The 18752-nt window shown below is 39.2% G+C and overlaps 1 long non-coding RNA gene across 1 annotated transcript; it reads left to right on the top strand.

Annotated features, from left to right (window-relative positions):
• The first annotated feature begins 1307 nt into the window (after positions 1-1307).
• On the top strand, positions 1308-16939 carry LOC122218937. The gene is made up of 3 exons (XR_006202183.1): positions 1308-1495; positions 12140-12317; positions 16652-16939. It is a non-coding gene; the product is annotated as an uncharacterized LOC122218937 (long non-coding RNA).
• Positions 16940-18752: the final 1813 nt, after the last annotated feature.

The following is an 18752-nucleotide window of genomic DNA, read 5'->3' as shown; positions in this document are numbered from 1 at the left end:
AGAGAAAAGCTCTTACCAATTAAAGCCTTTATACACAGGATTTTCTTCATAGATGCTTTGTCTGCTGATATGTTTCCTCTCTTTCTTCTGATATTCCACTGTCCACAGGCAAATCTCTGCCAAATCTTTCAGTCTGATATAACCTTAGCACTCTCCCTGAGAACCCCTACCTCTCCTGTTCTAGAAGAGGTCTAATCCCTGTAGCTTTTTTTTTTTTTTTGTGGCTCTGGAAGAGTCTAGCAAAGCTCAGGTCTGGGCTGACTTTTTATCAGTGTTTCCTTCTATTTGGTCATCTCAGACCCCCACAAGCTCAATGTGTGCAGATCAGGTGAGCCCGTACATTTCAACTCAGTATTTAGTCTCTCCAAGTGGCAGACTCCACTTTTACAATGTAGTTACTTATAAAAACAGCTCACAGAGATCAACAGTTTTTCTCAGGGACAGGACAATCTAATTACATATCGGAATGAGGTTTCTACGATTGGTAACCTTCTTTTTCCCCTCCCTTGAATTCTAGAGTTGAAAATCATTTGCCTTTTCCTTGTTCCTCTTAAGGTATGGCCAACATCTCTGATATCCCAGTTTTGATTAAATTGTCTTGATTTGAGGTTTCATTTAAAAAATTTGGTTTAGACCCTCATACAAGGCAGGCAGCATCTAGCCTACCATATGCAAGCAGTGTTATGGGGTGAATCTCATGTTTTTATGATGAGTTATCACTACATCTTCCCCAGAAAAGCACACACACACACACACCTTCTTCCCCCAAATATCCCTCCTGATCTGAGAATTCTAAGAGGCGTTCTGCAGGCTCCAGCAAGGTTGTCATACACTCAGAGATAAGGAAAGATACGATTAATTCGGGTGCTATGGCACCACCTAATCAAATGCCTACTTCATGCCCAGCTCCCTTCTCCCAAAAGTTTCAGTAGTGTCCCCTGGACCCTGTTTGCTTTGCTGTTTGCTGCCTTTCCTGGCCAGTCTCAGATATGAAACTAGCCAGTTTCTCCTGGCCAGACTCCTACGGGCTGGAGTCTCCCTCACCAGGTCCATTGTGGATAGTAATTATTTCTACTCATCACCTTGGAGTCTGGAGCTGATCTTACGTGCACACTATATGCAATTCAACACTGTCTTGGGGCATCTCTCCACCTACTTGCTATTTTGAGCTTCCCAGGAATCCCCCACACTCCTCAACCAGATGGGAATACCTATAATGAGAAGCAAGTGTAAGTGTCTCACTGTGACATCACTTGGAAAGTTCAGGTCAGTTAGGGTGCATGGTGCCACGGAGGAAGGGTGTGGACACAGGTGAAGGATGGGGCTGAAGTGGAGGTGCCAGACCAAGTGCTTGGGTACCAAGAAGGAAATTGGGACTTAACCCTCAGGGCATCGTGGCACCGGTGGAAATGCTTTAAGTAAGATACAGCACGACATCCTTGCCCAATATACCGAAGCATGTCTGAACTTGGAAATCCTAACCCGCTCCTTGTAGGTAGGTCACTTCTCCTTGGAAACAATGTCAATGAAGGTCTTACACAAACGTCTCTAATCAGTATCAGACAAATACCAATCAGGTTCTTTGTGCGAGGGCTCTGTAGGGTGCTATTAAGATGATTGAAAACTGGACTGTGCATCGGGCCAACACTAATCTTGCCTTGGCCAATCACATCATGGTGGTCTTCACTGCTTCTCTCAGCTGTTAGCTCAGCAGAGCTGATCACCTGAAGAAAAAGAAGTATTGCAACTCAAACTGTGAAATCCCAGATTGGAATTACACCGTGTTTTATCTACGTCAAAAGCTGCTGGTAGTGATTAATGCTCATTTAGTTTTAGTCATGCCTGAAGAACAGACACGGCCAGACATTTTGCCTATAATGTAAGTGAAAATACACCTCATAATTTAAAAGCTATTTTGGCATGCTACACTAAACAGAGTGGAGGAGACACCTGAGAGACAACACAGTGATCATTTCTATTCTAAGAAACAGAAGGAGGGTAACTAATTTTAAAATTGTTTTAAAATAATTGTATTTACATATTATTGCATATTATACACAGGTATTATATATATAATATGCATATATATATAATATGCATATATATATGCATATATACATGCATACCTTTTTTGAATCTCAAGTCCTCATCTATAAAATGAGGATTATGATGCTCAAATCAAATATTGGTTCTAAAGATGAATTAATTATATAAGTATTATGCTTACCACAAGGCCAGGCAGATAGGAGGAATGAAATCACAGTGAGTTTCCTGTTCAGAACACTTAAGCATCAAAGCCAAACACACAGAGATTTACACATGTGAAAAATTGAGAATACGTATTTTTCAGTGATTGGTAGAGAAAAACCAAGAATCATGTGTGTTTTTCTAAGTGGAAGAGTCCAAATTTGTTAACAGTACATCACGGCATAAAAAATAATTCAGTTAATTTCTAGTCTTTCTCTGCTCTTACCATATGCATATTTTATACCATCTGTAAGTATCTAGAAACTTCTATTTCATTTTCTCAAAATTTTAATTCCAGTTATGATTAGGTCCAGGTCAAGAAACAATCATCTATCTTTTTAAAAAAAAATTAGATAAATACATTTCATGATATTTTAACTTATTTTCAGGTTTGCTTTTATTTTTGGAGTCTAAGTTGGTATACACAAATATTTAATATTCAGCGTTATAAATGATTTATTATTATTATCACATGGGCTATTACAGGGATTAAGGAGAACTTCAGATTGTTTTAAGCTCTTCCCCTCAAGAGATAGAGGTTCTGTCCCCTCTCCTTGAACCTGAGTAGCCTCTGTGACTGCTTGACAAAGTGATGATAGCAGAAGGAATCTCGCTCCCTTTTTCAGGTCTCCAGGGACTGTCTCCAGGGACCCTGAACCACTGATCTACTAACTACCATAGATCTGCCACGTTAGAGAGGTCACTTACAGGTACTCCACAGGACAGTCACAGTTGAGCCTAGCCTTCCAGCCATCCCTATCAAGACACCAAACATGTGAGTGAAGTCTCCCCTTCAGTCTTCTACCCGGCCCATCCACCAGCTGAATACCATCAGTCACTTCCATCAATGGAGAAGAGTTGTCAGTTCAGCACCGCCAGCATTCCTGACCCCCCAAACTGTGGGATCTAATAAAGGGGGATTATTTTAAGCCACTAATTTTTGCAGGTAATTTGTCACGTACCAACAGGTCGCCAGAACACTGAATTCACAGACAGGGAAATAGAGTGTGTTTCTTGCCCTAGTGGGTATGGTTAGTATGTACTCAGATAGTTGCGAGCTCCAGTAAACTGTAATGGATGAAGAGACTTCAGAAGAAAACTATAATATTTTAAACAACTAAGATAGTTTTATAAGTATTTGTTGATCTTACCCAAACCTGGGAATATTTCATGTTCCACGTTGATTTAAAAATCCAGTTCTTCTCTGGGCACCTGGGTGGCTCAGTCAATTACGCATCCAACTTTGGCTTAGGTCATGGTCTTGTGGTTCATGAGTTTGAGCCCTGCATTGGGCTCTGTGCTGACAGCTCAGAGCCTGGAGCCCGTTTCTGATTCTGTGTTTCCCTCTCTCTCTGCCCCTCCTCTGTTCACAGTCTGTCTCTCTCTCCTTCAAAAATAAACATTAAAAAAATTAAAAATGCAGTTCTTCTCAAAAGTCATTTTATAGGAGGTTTTTATGGATATCTGATTCAGATGTCTGAAATTCACTTGTGAGACTATAGACGTGATATGTCAACATCAATTTTATTTAAGTTGTAAGGTATTTCTGAAATAAGTATCGTTATAACAGGTCCAATCTAATACTGTTTTCTGGTATTACTGTGCTTCAGACATGAGTAACCAATGTTTTGTGGAACAGCAGCTACTATTTTTGATGCAGCTAAAATACTTCTTACACTTAGAAAATGAATATTAAAGGAGAATAAACAATATAGGAATTACGAATGGGGGCACCTGGCTGGTTAGTCAGTTAAGTGTCCAAATCACTGTCAGTCTGAATCACTGTCAGTGTGGGCTCAAGCTCCACATTGAGCTCTGCATGGGGTGTGGACCCTGCTTAAGTTTCTCTCTCTCTGCCCTTCCCTCCATAAAAAAAAAAAAAAAAAAAAGAATTACGAGTGAAGAATACAAGAATTACTTAGGTCTGGGGTACCTGGGTGGCTCAGTCAGTTAAGTGTCTGACTTTGGCTCTGGTCATGATCTCACAGTTTGTGAATTCGAGCCCCGCGTCGGGCTCTGTGCTGACAGCTCAGAGCCTGGATCCTGCTTCGGATTCTGTGTCTCCCTCTCTCTCTGCCCTTCCCCTGCTTACACTCTGTCTCTGTCTCTCAAAAAGTAAATAAATGTTAAAAAAAATTAATAAAAAAAGAATTACTTAGGTCTGCTGCGTGTTCAGATACTTAGGGACACTTAAAAGCAGTTAAAATAAATGGCAAATGGAAGCGCCTGGGTGGTTCAGTCGGTTAAGCATCTGACTCTTGATTTCAGCTCAGGTCATGATCTCACGGGTTCATGAGATCAAGCCCTGCACGTCTGTGGTGACGGCTCAAAGCCTGCGTGGGGTTCTCTCTTTCTCCCTCCCTCTCTCTCTGCCACTCGCCCGCTCACGCTCTCTCTCAAAATAAATAAATAAACTTAAAAAATGGCAAATGGGCTCCTTGCTTGAAACCTCCTTGTTAATCACGTTCCCAGCTTCTGTTGATCATCTGTCCTTCTCTTTACATCTGCCAAGGGTTGGAGCATTGCATCTATTCTCAGGGCTATATCCATAAAACAGAAATTTGAACCATAAAATATACATTGGAAGAAACCCATTACATTTCCAATCCTGACCTTTTTGCTAAGTTTCAGACCCGTATTTTCAATTGCATAAAACTATGTCCACCTAGATAATCCTCTAATACCTCCAACCAAACATATCCAAATGAAAACAAAAGGGTTCATTATGTTCAACTGCATAATCATTCAAATATATCAAGCTAGAAACTCTAGAGTCACTTTTATCTCCCTTTTCCCTCATCCTATAGATAATTGAACTTCGTTCTGTGATTTCTATCTGTGAAACATTGCTTCTATTCCGCCTCACGCCTATATTTCCACACAATTTAGATTCTCATCCTGTATTCTCTACATTTACACAATAATCTCTCATTTCTCTTTTAAGGAAAATTGCTTTGATATTTGTTGTTGAAAACACTGTCCAAGAGGAAGCAAAGTCGAGCGAGAAAAATGTTTTCTTTCAATGTAATGCCAGAAAAAGCTACGTCCCATCTGAGAAAATAGCACGCGTCCTCCATTTTGAGAAATTTCCTGTGAAAATGTTTAAAGTAAAAATTTGTATTAAATTATAGCATAAGTACAGAAGTGTGCAACATTTTAAGTGTGAAATTCAGTAAATTTTCAAAAAGCGAACTCATTTGAGTAACCACCACACACACACAAAACATTCTAGAATTCTCCAAGACCCTGTCATGCTCCCTACCCTAAGGTAACTACTTATAAGACTTCTATACTATCAATTAATTTCACACAGGGTATGAACCCGTGACACTGAGATCAAGACCTAAGCTGAGATCAAGAGTTGGACACTTAACTGACTGAGCCACCCAGGCACCCCTAAAAGCTATTTCTTAACTCCTTGATCTTACTTGTGAATTTTCCTACTTCTCAAAATGTTCTTTTCTTCCATGTCTTGCAATTTTCTAGCAATAGTTTGAAACAAAACTCAGCTTCTGTTATCTCTGTTAAATTTCCCCTGGCAAAGTAAATTGTGTTGCCTGAAGTGCATTGATGACACTTTTTCACGTCATCTATTAAATTCATTCATGTCACTGTTTCCTCTGCTAAACTGAACTCATCAAAGGCAAGGACTGCATTTCATTTGTCTTTGTACCAGTACCTAGTGCAATTCTCACAGCTAAGCAAGAGTTTAAGTATTACTTACTGACTGAATGATGTGCCCCAATATCTAATCCTAGTCAGTTCCTGTGCCAAGACACACAAAAATAAAGAACTCCAGATGCCCTTCAGGTTTTAGAGAGTCTCAGGGTTCTCTGGTATCCAAAATAAACTAAGAGTGCTGACAACAAATACGCTTTAAATCCCACCTTTGAAAAAACATCTAAAAAAATTATTGCTGTGTTTCTAAGCCTCTTATAGTTTAGGTTAGCAACACTTGGTGTGTTTTCCATAGACCAATGTTGTCAGAGTCATGTGCAGTGATAGATCAGGCTCCCTCACCGGGGCCTGAACCCAGTCCTTCTGAATTAGACAAAAGGGGACTGAGAGTTTGAATTTCTGACAAGTGTCCAAGATGATACTTATGGGCATTAATGTTTGAGATTTATGGACCCAGAAATGGCCTTTTGGTCATCTTTCTTTCTTTCTTTCTTTCTTTCTTTCTTTCTTTCCTTCTTTCTTTCTTTCATAGCTGAAATATGGTCCCTGCCCTTAAGGAGCTTATATTCTGGGTTGTTTTTTTTTTTATGTTTATTTATCTATTTTGAGAGAGAGAGAGAGAGAGAGAGAGAGAGAGAGCATGTACATGTGCATGAGTGGGGCAGGGGCAGAGAGAGAGGGTGAGAGAGAATCCCAAGCAGGCTCTGCACAGTCATCACAGAGCCTGACTTGGGGCTTGATCTCACGAACCATGAGATCATGACCTGAGCCAAAATTAAGAGTTGTACACTTAACCGACTGAGCCACTCAGGTGCACCTTTGGTCATTCTTTCAAATGGCAGCCTCATCTTTGGGCAGAGATGTTATCTAGTGGGGATTATGGCTTTAGAATCTCTTCCTGACTTCCATTCCCTCTGAGAGGATCTCAAGTCATCTGAAGGTAAGATTCCAGAATTAGAACAGTCTGAAAGCTTTAGCAGCAGGCAGTTTCCATTGAAAACAGAGCATATATAAGACTGTATAAGAGATCAGGATAAGGGGAGACATGAAGGAAAGTATGTTTCTATTATTGTTGTGAAAATTCTCCATATTGGATATCAACCTAGGGCCAAAGGGTGGATGGCTCTTTCCTTCTTGTTCATCCTGCTTTAAGCATTATGTTTCCACCTGTGGTGTCATGGGAATGTTCCAGAAATTGACATTGATGGCTATATTTCTATTGCAAGCGAAGTTGAAGACCAGTCTCTGAAGGTCATGGCTGGCCATTTGCAGTGGCCCATATGAAAGAGGAAGCAGTTAAGTGTAGTTCTTCCCATTCAGGGAACAGTGGCCATCTGAATTCTGTGACATACTGAGGTATAGAAACCTTTGTCTCATATATTTTTTTCCAAACCTAGAATGAGAAAACCCATTTCTTGCCCTCATTCTGCCTCAACAACGTGAGCCACTCTATTATGCCCCAGAGCTTTGTAATTAGAAAGGCCCCTTGGCATGCCCAGTGAGTTAATGGCAGAGGTCAGTCTGTGATGCTGAAATGCTGATCTGTAGGAAAATGGTGAGCGCTCAGCTGACTTACACATAAACAAAATCAGAAAAAAGTAAAACCCCTCCATAACCCTGAGTAGAATGCAAAACAGAAGAATATGTCAGCCTCACTTACTTTTGATGAGATGCTGTTTTATTTCTTCATTGTAAATATCTCTCTATGTCCTTTTTAGCTTCCTGAAGTTTGGTTGCTCATAGATGGATATATAGCAGCAAAGAAGGAGAAAATTGCTGAATTTGGAACCACAGAGTTGCTCAAATTATTGGGAGAATGTAGTCCCTGGGACATATGCTGAGACAGTAAGGGCTGATCCATTTCCAGATGGAGCTCTCACACCAAAACCACAGAAGGACTGTGAATTTGATTTCACAACTAACAAAGCCTCATTTCAAATCCAGATGCCTAAGGATTCTGTTCCAAAGCAGATTTACAAGAGGGCCAACAAAGACCATGCAATAAAATGTTTTCCAGGCAAAGACCATGTAGGAAGATGCATAAAAATTCCTGCTACTAAAGACTACTCATTATTATCAAGTCAAATTACTCCATGACACGAGAGCAATGCTTCCATTGCTAGTTGAAGAAATATACTGAGAAAAACAATGACAGTTCTTTACAGACAGGTGATATCAAGGTGCCAAGAAAAGATGCAGCTTTCTTGAAAGTCCTCTCATGTTCTGGGTATGATTGAGCTTGGTGATAGCCTAGCAATGTAGCCTGCATACTTCCCTATATATTAAAAAGATCCCCCTGGGACTGGCAGACGTTAAAGAGTGGTGAGCATGAAGGCTAGAAGTTTACCTAAAGCAACTGTATAGCTTAAAATTCCTAGAACGTAATATGTCTGTAAGGGTGAGAGACCCTAATGCTCATGAAATCATGAATTGCCTAAGGCCAATTCCGGACAAAATTTGCTCACGTGGAATGATATTAATATTTGCTCACAGTACACTCTTAGTTCTCAAAATATTGTGAAAGCAAATATGTCAGAGGCACTGGAGGCAATTCTCTGATCACTGACACAGTATTCATCTTAGCAAAGGTATGATAGAATTTGAAATTAATTTGTTAATTCCATATGTGAAACAAAGATGAGGAGTCTAATATGAGTCCCAGCTGCAGTCAGTTGGAATATAAAGCTGCATAATGGATCATTTGATGCCTAATGTACATCATAATCATTACTCACTGGCATGGTGTATGCAGTGGTTCTCAACCCCGGTGGCACATGCTGGGAAGCTTTAAAAATTACAGACCCCTCCTCCACCCCATATTCTTATTTGAAGGTCTGGAGTGTGCCTTGTCCCCCAGCATTGCTTTAAAGCTTCCCCAGCATATTCTAATGGACTGCAGGGGTTTCAGACCACTAAACCCTTGGCCTAGGTCATTATTTCTCAACTTTAGCTACTCATTAAAATTACCTGAGAAACTTTTTAAAAATCCCAATGTAGCCTAGAACCCATTCCAGACCCATGAAATCAGAAGGCGGGGGCACTTCGGGTATAGATATCTTTTAAAGTTTGCCTACATCATTCTATTTTGCAACCAGGATTGAGGCTAGCTCCCTCACAAGGCAGGTTAAACACATTTTAGAAGCTTTCTAATTTCAAAGCTATATGGCAAGCTCTATCTTGTAAAAAGAGCCTTTCTTGCTTTTCAGGAATCTAATAATTAATGAATATCACATACATGTATACACATATATGTATGAAGATATATGTATAAAATACATCTTTATCATGGGTTGGAATATGGAGGATATAAAAGAAAAAGGCATGTCTTGCCTTCAAGAAGTAGTGAAAGGATTACATTGAACTTGCATGTTTCAATCAGAATTCCAATATCACAAAAATATTGGCAGAAAAGCCACTGGAGCTTTTTTTTTTTTTTTGTAATTCATAAAACTGGGACAGATGATTCTTGTCTCAGGTTCTGTGAGTAGAAAATTTCTCTTCCAGGAGATACTGTCATTCAGCTGTTCAAATCCTAACGTGCTTAAAAAACGCTGATGTGCTAGATGTTCTTTCCTTTCCAAAGGAGTTGGTTATGAAACATCTAAAAATGAAGCTTGAAACAAAAGAGAGAGTTAACTTATAATTGCTCTGTTGAAGCATTTTGTGCAAATCTTGGCAGTTTGGTGACTCCATTTGAAAATCTCAAAATTTGAAAGTCAGCAATTCTTAGGTGCGGGGAATTATTATGTTCAAGGACTGTCACTGTATTTGCAAATGCCAGGTAGGTTTCGAACCAATGAAAGAATGAATAAAAGACCTTTCATTTATATTGTTTGTACCAAACATGTCACTAGGTGCTTTAAAAAAATTATATGTTACACACACACACACACACACACACACACACACACACACATATATATATATAATTTGAGAGAGAGAGAGTGAGCAAGGGAGAGGGGCAGAGAGAGAGAGAGAGAGAGTCTCAAGAAGGCTACACACTCAGTGCAGAGCCCGATGTGGGGCTCAATCCCATGACCCTGGGATCGTGACCTGAGCTGAAATCAAGAGTCAGACTCTCAACCAGCAGAGCCACACAGGCGCACCACTAGGTGATTTTACAATCTTTTCTCCTATGATATAATACTGATGACATTTCTATGATTCCATAATGTATCATACATGTCTAAAAAATGATAAAACAGATGCTCCTAGAAGTTAAGGAACTTTCTCAAAGCAGAGCTACAAGGTATCACAAAGTACTGGTCTTATCTCAGGTCACTTGCTGCTTGAAGGGCCAATTTTCATCAATACCTCCAAAAAATTTTTTTTCAGTGAGAAATAAAATTCTTATTTCCTCCCTCTCTACATAGGCAACAATTGGTAATGGCCTTCTATACTTTGGTTCAATTGGTTGTTAATGCACAACATGGTGTTCGTTAGCCAGGACTCAAGGGACTGTGAACTTCCGCTAGGACTGATTATTTTACTGTTCTAGTTTCTGTTGAATCTTCCTAATCTCTGCCTTAGTAGGTACAGGATGGGAAATAAGACAGATTTCTGCTTTGGTGAGTTAATGCCTTCTGAGAATTACCATCATTGGGAAAATCAGGTGCCATTGTAAAATACTATAGAATAGAAAAAGGTCAATGTTTAGGGGTCATTTACTAGTTCTTTCTAAAAGCAGTGCTCAGAAATAAAAAGTTGATCTAGGCATCAAATAAGTGGGTGGTGTTGCATCGAGGACAGAAGCCAAAGTTAATTTGTTTGTTTAATTTTCTATTTCCTTAGTGCACAGTCACATGCCTTCCATGTAGCAGGCATATGGCAAAGGTATATGGCAATGAACGATGAAGATTTGAATGTTTATAACATTGCCTGCCTACATCACCTCTGTTTCTCTATTCTACTTTTTATTTTAATCTCAGATATAGATATAGATAGATAGATGCATATGTACAGAAATGCAACATTATGGAGGGGAAGAAAAAGTTCTTGTTCTTGTTGAAGTCTGTTACCATGGAGAAAAATCTTTGTTCTGATGGGGCTTATATCAGAGATTTTAAAGGAAGTCTTTCTAAGTTTGAGCAAAGGATAAAGGCGATCACCTGAGAATAGCTATGCAATTCTGGCAAAGTCTCTTCTGCTGATCCTTGTCCATCCATACCACATTACTTTCCTATTGCTGCTGTAACAAACTATCAACAAACTGTGGTGTCCATAACACAAATTTATTATCCTACAGTCTGTGGGTCAGAAGTCCAAGATGGGGCTTACTGGGCTAAAATCAAGGTGTTTCCAGGGCTTTATTCTTTTTTGGAGGCTTCAGTGTAAAAATCTCTTTCCTTGCTTTTTCCAGCTTCTAGAGAATGTCATTCTTTGGCTGCTGTTCTTTCCTCCATCTTCACAGACAGCAGCGTTACATCTCCCTGCCCCACTTTCCATGGCTACATTTCTCTCTGACCACAGTCAGGAGGGGTAGAGGTTACATTGGGTCTGTCTGAATAATTCAGAATAATCTCTGCATCTCAGGGTCCTTAACTTAATCACACCCACAAAGGGGTAACATATCCTTAGGTTCCAGGAATTAGGATGTGGTTGTATGTGTGTGTGTGTTGGGGGGTGGTGCGGGGGGCAATATTTTGCCTAACACACCCACTCCCGATCCTGTGCCCTCTCTCCTCTCTTTTCAAATCTTTTAAAATTTGCTGTGATGCCATGAGGAAGACTAGATGTTTGCTGCAGCCAAGAGTGGGATTACTGGTAAAATGAATTCCTAAGTATCTTCTTAGTGATCTACACTTTGGGAACTGTGGGAAAGTTTGAAGAGTGAAAAGTCCCAGAGTCCCAAAGACTCTGTTGTAACTACCAAGTAGTTGTAATTGTAGTTGTAACTACCAAGTGGAGAGGAGAAAAGTGGAAGGGATGATCAAAGAGCTTCTGAGCAATAGACATGGGTCACGTGGCTCCCAGAAAGGAAGGAGCAGGAGAAAAACCTTCCCTGATCTATCCTCTGAAGACAGGGGATAGATCTGCCCCCTAATTTTGAGGCTGCATGGAGAGAGTAGCCCACTCTCCTTTGCAATGGTGGGATATCATCCCACGGTGGTCCTCAATGCTTCAGATACTTGACAAGACTTATCCCTCCAAAATGAGAGTGAAGTCTAAGGAGATTCGGAGTAAACAGAAACCACACCTCTCTTTTCTCCCCCAGGTTAATCTTCTTCCCAAACCGCATTTGTAAAATTACAAGGACCTACTTACGGCTCTGCAGTGATGGCCAATAAAGCAGACCTGCATTCAGAGAGAGAGAGAGAGACAGAGAGAGAGACAGAGACAGAGACAGACAGAGAGAGAGAGAAGGAGGAGGAATTGAATTAAATGAACATGCAGTAAGTCCCTACTATGTCTTAGACTCTCCATATATTTTATTTCTTCTAAGTTCTTGTATTTTTTATGAGTCAAATATTGAAAAATCTCTGCTTTGTAGGGTAGAAGCCTCAGGTTGGCCAACATATTTGAGCAGCAGCAGTGAGAGATTTGAATCTAATTTCTATGTCTTGAAAGCCCTGTTCTGTCCTCTGCCAGACACTAGGCAGCAAAGTATGCATTTGCTGAACATTTATAATATAGACTGACATTCAGGTAGGCAACAATGAATAGTTACTCTTCTTAACACTGCTTTTCTTAGCATTTTAGAACAGTATTTGGACATAGAACATACTCAGTAAATGGTAGCTGTGGTTATTTATAGTATTGATCAAAATTACAATGAAAACCATCCTTACTGCTCATTAGAAAAGCAGCTGCAGTATATTTACTTTAACCTCTTTTTTATTCAGCTTATTCAGTGGTGCAACTATTAAGGGCTGGGGATTAGTCTTGAAGGGAGCACAAATTTCAAAGGATATGATTTTGGACCTCAAGAACTAGATGGTATATCTGAGGATTACACAATGTAAAAAGTAGCTAGAAGAAAGGTAAAATATGATAAATGTCATAAGGGTCATGGTACAAGGAGCTATCGTAATATCTCACCAAGGCGTTCAGAATAGATGTTCATTTAATAGTATTTGCTTGATTATAGGCTATGACATATTTGCATGATTTGGTAAAAATACCAATAAAGATATGGAAATAGTCACAGGCAGAAGCTAGAGTAGACAGAAACAGACAGCTGATTAATGAGATTTCCTGGTGTTCTCATTGCCCATATGTTGGAATGAGTCATCATAATTAGTGACAATCAGGAGAGAAAATTTCAGATCACTGTAATCTTTCTGAGCCTAGTCAGTTTCCTAAACTAAGATCACTTTGCAAAGGTAAATTTTATATAGTAGATGGATTGTAAAAATGGCTCTAAACGTCCACTTATCTTTATATCCCTTTGCTATATATGTGACTTGCATCTCTTCCTATCAAGATATGGGCTCTATTTCTCCAATCCTTGGTATAGGCTGACGCTGTGGCTTGTTTTGACCAAAAGAATGCGGCAGAAGTCTGTTCATGTCCAAGAAGCCTTAAAGAACTCCATTTGCTTTCTTGGAAAACTGCCACCCCATGACATCAAACACAGACCACATGGAAAAAGTTGAATCAGTCCAGGTGTTTCAGATGAAGGCCAAGATATGTGAGAGCATCCAACCAAGAGCAAGAAAGAGGACTCTCAGACCAGCAGATGAACACAGGCCACTGATAGAACCACAGCAAGCTCAGTCAGACCAGTAGCACTGATTAATCGACCCAAAGACTCATGAAAAAAAAAATGGTTGTTATTTTTTTTTTTTTTTTTTTTTTTTTTTTATTTTTTTTCAACGTTTTTTATTTTTATTTTTGGGACAGAGAGAGACAGAGCATGAACGGGGGAGGGGCAGAGAGAGAGGGAGACACAGAATCGGAAACAAGCTCCAGGCTCCGAGCCATCAGCCCAGAGCCTGACGCGGGGCTCGAACTCACGGGCCGCGAGATCGTGACCTGGCTGAAGTCGGACGCTTAACCGACTGCGCCACCCAGGCGCCCCAAAATGGTTGTTATTTTAAGCCACTGAAATACTGGGATGGATTGTTACACAGCAATAACTAACTGAGGCAACATATATAATATTCAACTTTTTTTTTTCATGAGCAAACGGTATGGGTGATAGAGGGTAACCTCTGCTTCTCTAACCACAAAAGTAATGGTGAGGGCCCGAAAAAAATGTACAGTCTATTGAATATCTTCCATTAGACAAAGATGTAGTAAACTGGGGGGTAAGCAGTACTTTCTGTACTTTCTGTAAAGGTAATCTTTCTCTCTTATGAACAAAGAAATTTTTGGAGAAATAATCACACACTATGTCTCTGAAAAGGGAAGTCAGAATTCTGCCTCCAGCCATGATGTATGAACAGATTTATCCTTATGCCATAAAAATCTATAAAAGCTGAACAAAGCTAGAAAAAAAATGGGCAAAATATATAAAGCAACGATTTCAGACATTAGACAAAAAATAAAGCAGGCAGCAAAGGCAGGGTGGTGACCCTGAGAGAAGGAAGCAAACAAGGCAAGCACTATGATCATCCCAGGTTTCTGCCTGAAGTTGCTTTCTAGACCATAAGACAGAGGGCATCCTAACATAAAGAGGGTTACCTTGAGGTCATTCTGAACCTGTTGTAACTGCATTTAAAAACAAGTTTTGAAAGTATCGAGCTGACCTGCAAGTTACCTAACTTCCTGCCACAACAAAGTCCAAAGCTCTTTATGGGAAAACAACAAAATCTAGCATTAAATCTTGTGAAATGCCATATCCAGCATCTAATGGAAACTATCACACATGTGAGAAAGCAGGAAAATAAGACTTGTAACAAAGAGAAAAACCAATAAATAGAGACACACATATCACACAGATTATAGAATTAGTAGACAGAGAATTTAAAACAGCCTCTATGAATCTGCTCAAGTATTTCAAGAACGACATGAGCAAAATAGGAGGTGATGAAACAGTCTAAGAACCGTAGACTTGAAAAATAAATATATACATTTGGTACATCACTCAACTGTATTAAAAGTAGATAAGACACTGCAGAAGAAAAATTATTGAACTTGAAAATGTAGCACCAGAAACTATCTAAACTGACATGAAGAATAAAGAAGACTAAAATAATAAAAAATAAAAAAGTCTCAAATGATCTGTAATTGAGTATAATTAGAAACAGGAAGGAGAGGGAGGAAATACAACTATACTGTTTTATGACTCTTGCTTTATTCCTGAAGGGGTCTATTACTTGAAGGTAGGCTTTTGTAAGTTAAAAATGCAAATTGTTTTTAAAAATGTCATGGGAAAAATAAACTGCCATTAGTGTAGATAAAGTGTGATAGTAAAAATATCCAATTAATCCAAAACAAAACAGGAAAAGTAAAAAGGAACAGAGACAAAATGAAAATGAAATAAAGAGACAAAAGCTATCAAGATGGTTGATATAATCCCCAAATTGTAGACAACTACACTGAATGTAAGCAATTTAAACATTCTACTTGAAAAGCATGGTCTGTCAGGCTAGATTATAAAGTAAGACAGCTGTATGCTGCCTATAAGAAAAAGACTTTAAAAATAAAGACATAAATAACTTAAAAGTAAAAGGATGGGAAACAATATAATGTGCCACTACGGATCAAGAGAAAACTATAATGGCTATATTAACACTAACCAAAGTACACATCTGATAAAGAAATATTAGCAAAAATAGAAGGGAACATTTTACCAAGGAGTCGGTTTATCAGGATAATATAACAAACCTTAAATGTTCATGTACCTAATACCAGAGCTTCAAAAATACATGAAGAGAAATCTGACCCAACTGAAATCAGCAATAGACAAACTCTCTGTTATGGCTGGATATTTCAGCCATCCTTTTTCAGTAGTTAATATCATGAATCATCATAAAATCAGTAGAATACAGAAATCTTATAAAATACAATCACCAGCTTCACTGAATTAGCATTGTTGATGGGAATATTAAATGTTTCAACCACTTTGGAAAACAACTTGGGATTTTCTTATCAAGTTAAACATACCCTTAATATATAACCCTACAATTCCACTGGTAGGCATTTTCCCGAGACACTGAGAGACATATATCCACCCAAAGACGAGTACATGAATGTTCTTAGAAGTTTTATTAACTATAGCCCCAAACTGGCAAATGAATGAACAATCTGTGGTGAAGTCATATGATAGAAAGCTACTCAGAATAAAGAGCAAGATCTATACAACACGCTGGTTTAATTTTAAAAGCTTCATGCTGCACAAAAGAAACCAGACCTAAAAGAGTTCATATGGTTTGCTTCTGTTCAGATGAAATCCCAGAAAATTAAAATTACAGAATGCAGGTAAATATTTTCCTTGAGATTAAGGAAGGATGAGGGGCCCTAATGCAAAGGGACATAAGGAAATTTGGGGGTTTTATGGGAATGTTCTGTACCTTGATTGTGGAGGTAGTTACACAGGTGTATACACTTGTCAAATTCCATTGAACTATGTATTTAAAATAGGTGTGGTTTGCTGCATGGGAATCACACCGTAACAAAATTGATTTCAAAAATGATGTCAGTTTCTCATCCCATTCCTAATGCTGATTTAGATGAATATTACATATACCCAGTATATTCGTTAGGAAAGAAGTCTTTAAGGAAGAGCATTCTATGGAATTAATGTCTAAGTGAATTTATGTCTTCAAATTTTTAATTACAGTTGATGCAGCCTTCCTCTTTTCTGAAATAGGAACGTGAGCACAAATGAGTTTCAACCAGAGGGAAAATCCACAGCCATCACAAGTTCCCTCTCTCGATGGGACATGTATGAAACACCCACGTACAAATGGACTACTTACACTTTTGTTATTCCTGAATGTCAGATGCGTGGAGCTTTGTGGTTAGCTAGATATCTCAGCTACATGGAGAAGCAAGCACTAACCCAGTGCTTTATAATTCTTTTTGTCCATAGTGAACACAAAGAATAAAGAAATACAACTAAGGATAATTAATTAAGTGATGCTTTTAGCTGGGTTTGGAAATAGGGGAGAAGGAAAACATTTGAGTAAAGAGGAGAGAATGCAACTAGATTTAGACACATTGAGTTTGAGGTGCCTATAAAAATCTCCAGTTTGAGATATCCAGTAGGCAGATGGTAATGCAAGCTTGGGGCTTTAAGGAAAGTCATAGGTGCTAGGGATACAGATGTGGAAGGGAGATTGGGGGAAGAAAAGAGGAGAGGAGGGGAGGGGTGGGAAAAGAACAGAGATGAGGAAAGAGAAAAGAAAGAGTTAATATCTATTAGGGAGTTGTCTTTCAAGAAGTTGCATGATTAAGGGGAAGACAAGGAAAGAAAAGAAAAGGAGAGGAGAGGAGAGGAAAGGAGAAGAGAGGGGAGGGGAGAGGAGGGGAGGAAAGGGACAAGAGACTTAAGGGACCTAGCTAGGAATTAAATATAGCAGAATATATTTCTCTGATTCTCTACATCAACTGGATGCTCAAAATTCGATTTTATTTTGACACAACCTGGAGTTGGCATCAGACTCCACACGTTTAAAGGCTCAGTCCCACAAGACTGCCTCCAGCTACCTACACTTCTGCCCAAGTTGGCTATGAATTCCAGAGTTCCCATGACCTCTTCATCCCTTCAGGCTTGATAATTTACTAGAATGCCTCACAAAACTCAGGAAAACACTACTTACACTTGCCAAATTATTCCCAAGAATTCAACTCAGGAATAGTCAAAGGCAAGAGATGCATAGGGCAAGTTATGGGGGTGGGGTGGGGGAGGGTAGAGCTCCCATGCCCTCTTTGGGCATGCCACCCTCCCAGCATGTCCACATCCACATGTTCACCAATCCAGAAGCTCTTCAAATCTCACCGTTCAAGAGATTTTATAACCCAGTCTCTAGTCCCGCTCTTCTCCCCAAAGGTTGGGATGGGGTGAACTTGAGAATTCCCACCCTCTAATGACCATTTGGTCTTACTGGGGATCAGCCCCCATCCTGAGGCTATTTAGGGGGCCCCATCCTGAGTCACCTCAACAGCAAAGGCTCTGGTGTGTTCCAGAGGGTCTTGGTTCGAATAACAAAAGACACTCCTATCAGGAAATTCCAAGGATTCTGGGAGTTCTGTGCCAGAAAAACAAGTCAAAGGCCAACTTTTTATTTTATTTTATTTTATTTTATTTTATTTTATTTTATTTTATTTATTAAGCATACAACAATGTCTATCAGCCCAAGGCATAGACACCAGCAAAGAGAATGAGGTATATGATAGGACAGGAAAAATTGGATTTGTGTCATCTCCATGGAGATAGAAATGTGTTAAAGAGCACAACCCAAGAGATTTTGAAAAGAACGTAGAGACACATAGCTTTGGGGAACACAGAAGAGAAAGAGATCTGACTGGATTCATATCTATCTATCATCTATCTATCTATCTATCTATCTATCTATCTATAAGCCAACTATCTACACACACACACACACACACACACACACACACACACACACACACACTTGAAGTTTGATAACAAAAAAGTTAAGGAAGGGCCTGAGAAAACTGGAAAGCCGAGAGAACAGGCAAACTGAGCCAAGTCAAGTCAAGGTTAACTATACAGCTTCAAGTGTTCTACAAAGTTGAAAGTCATAGATTGATAGGGTCCCCACTCTATAACATTATACATATACCACAGAAATATTGATAATTCAGAAATAAGAGCAGAGAAAATCAATGTTTGACTAATGGTTTGTTCAGCATTTTATTTTGGATGCACTCCAATGCCAATGGAAGAGGAAATTTTCATGTGGCATTTTTGT

This window comes from Panthera leo, chromosome B2 (assembly GCF_018350215.1).
Source record: "Panthera leo isolate Ple1 chromosome B2, P.leo_Ple1_pat1.1, whole genome shotgun sequence".
Classification (NCBI taxonomy): domain Eukaryota; kingdom Metazoa; phylum Chordata; class Mammalia; order Carnivora; family Felidae; genus Panthera; species Panthera leo.
This window is presented reverse-complemented; position numbering and strand designations above follow the sequence as displayed.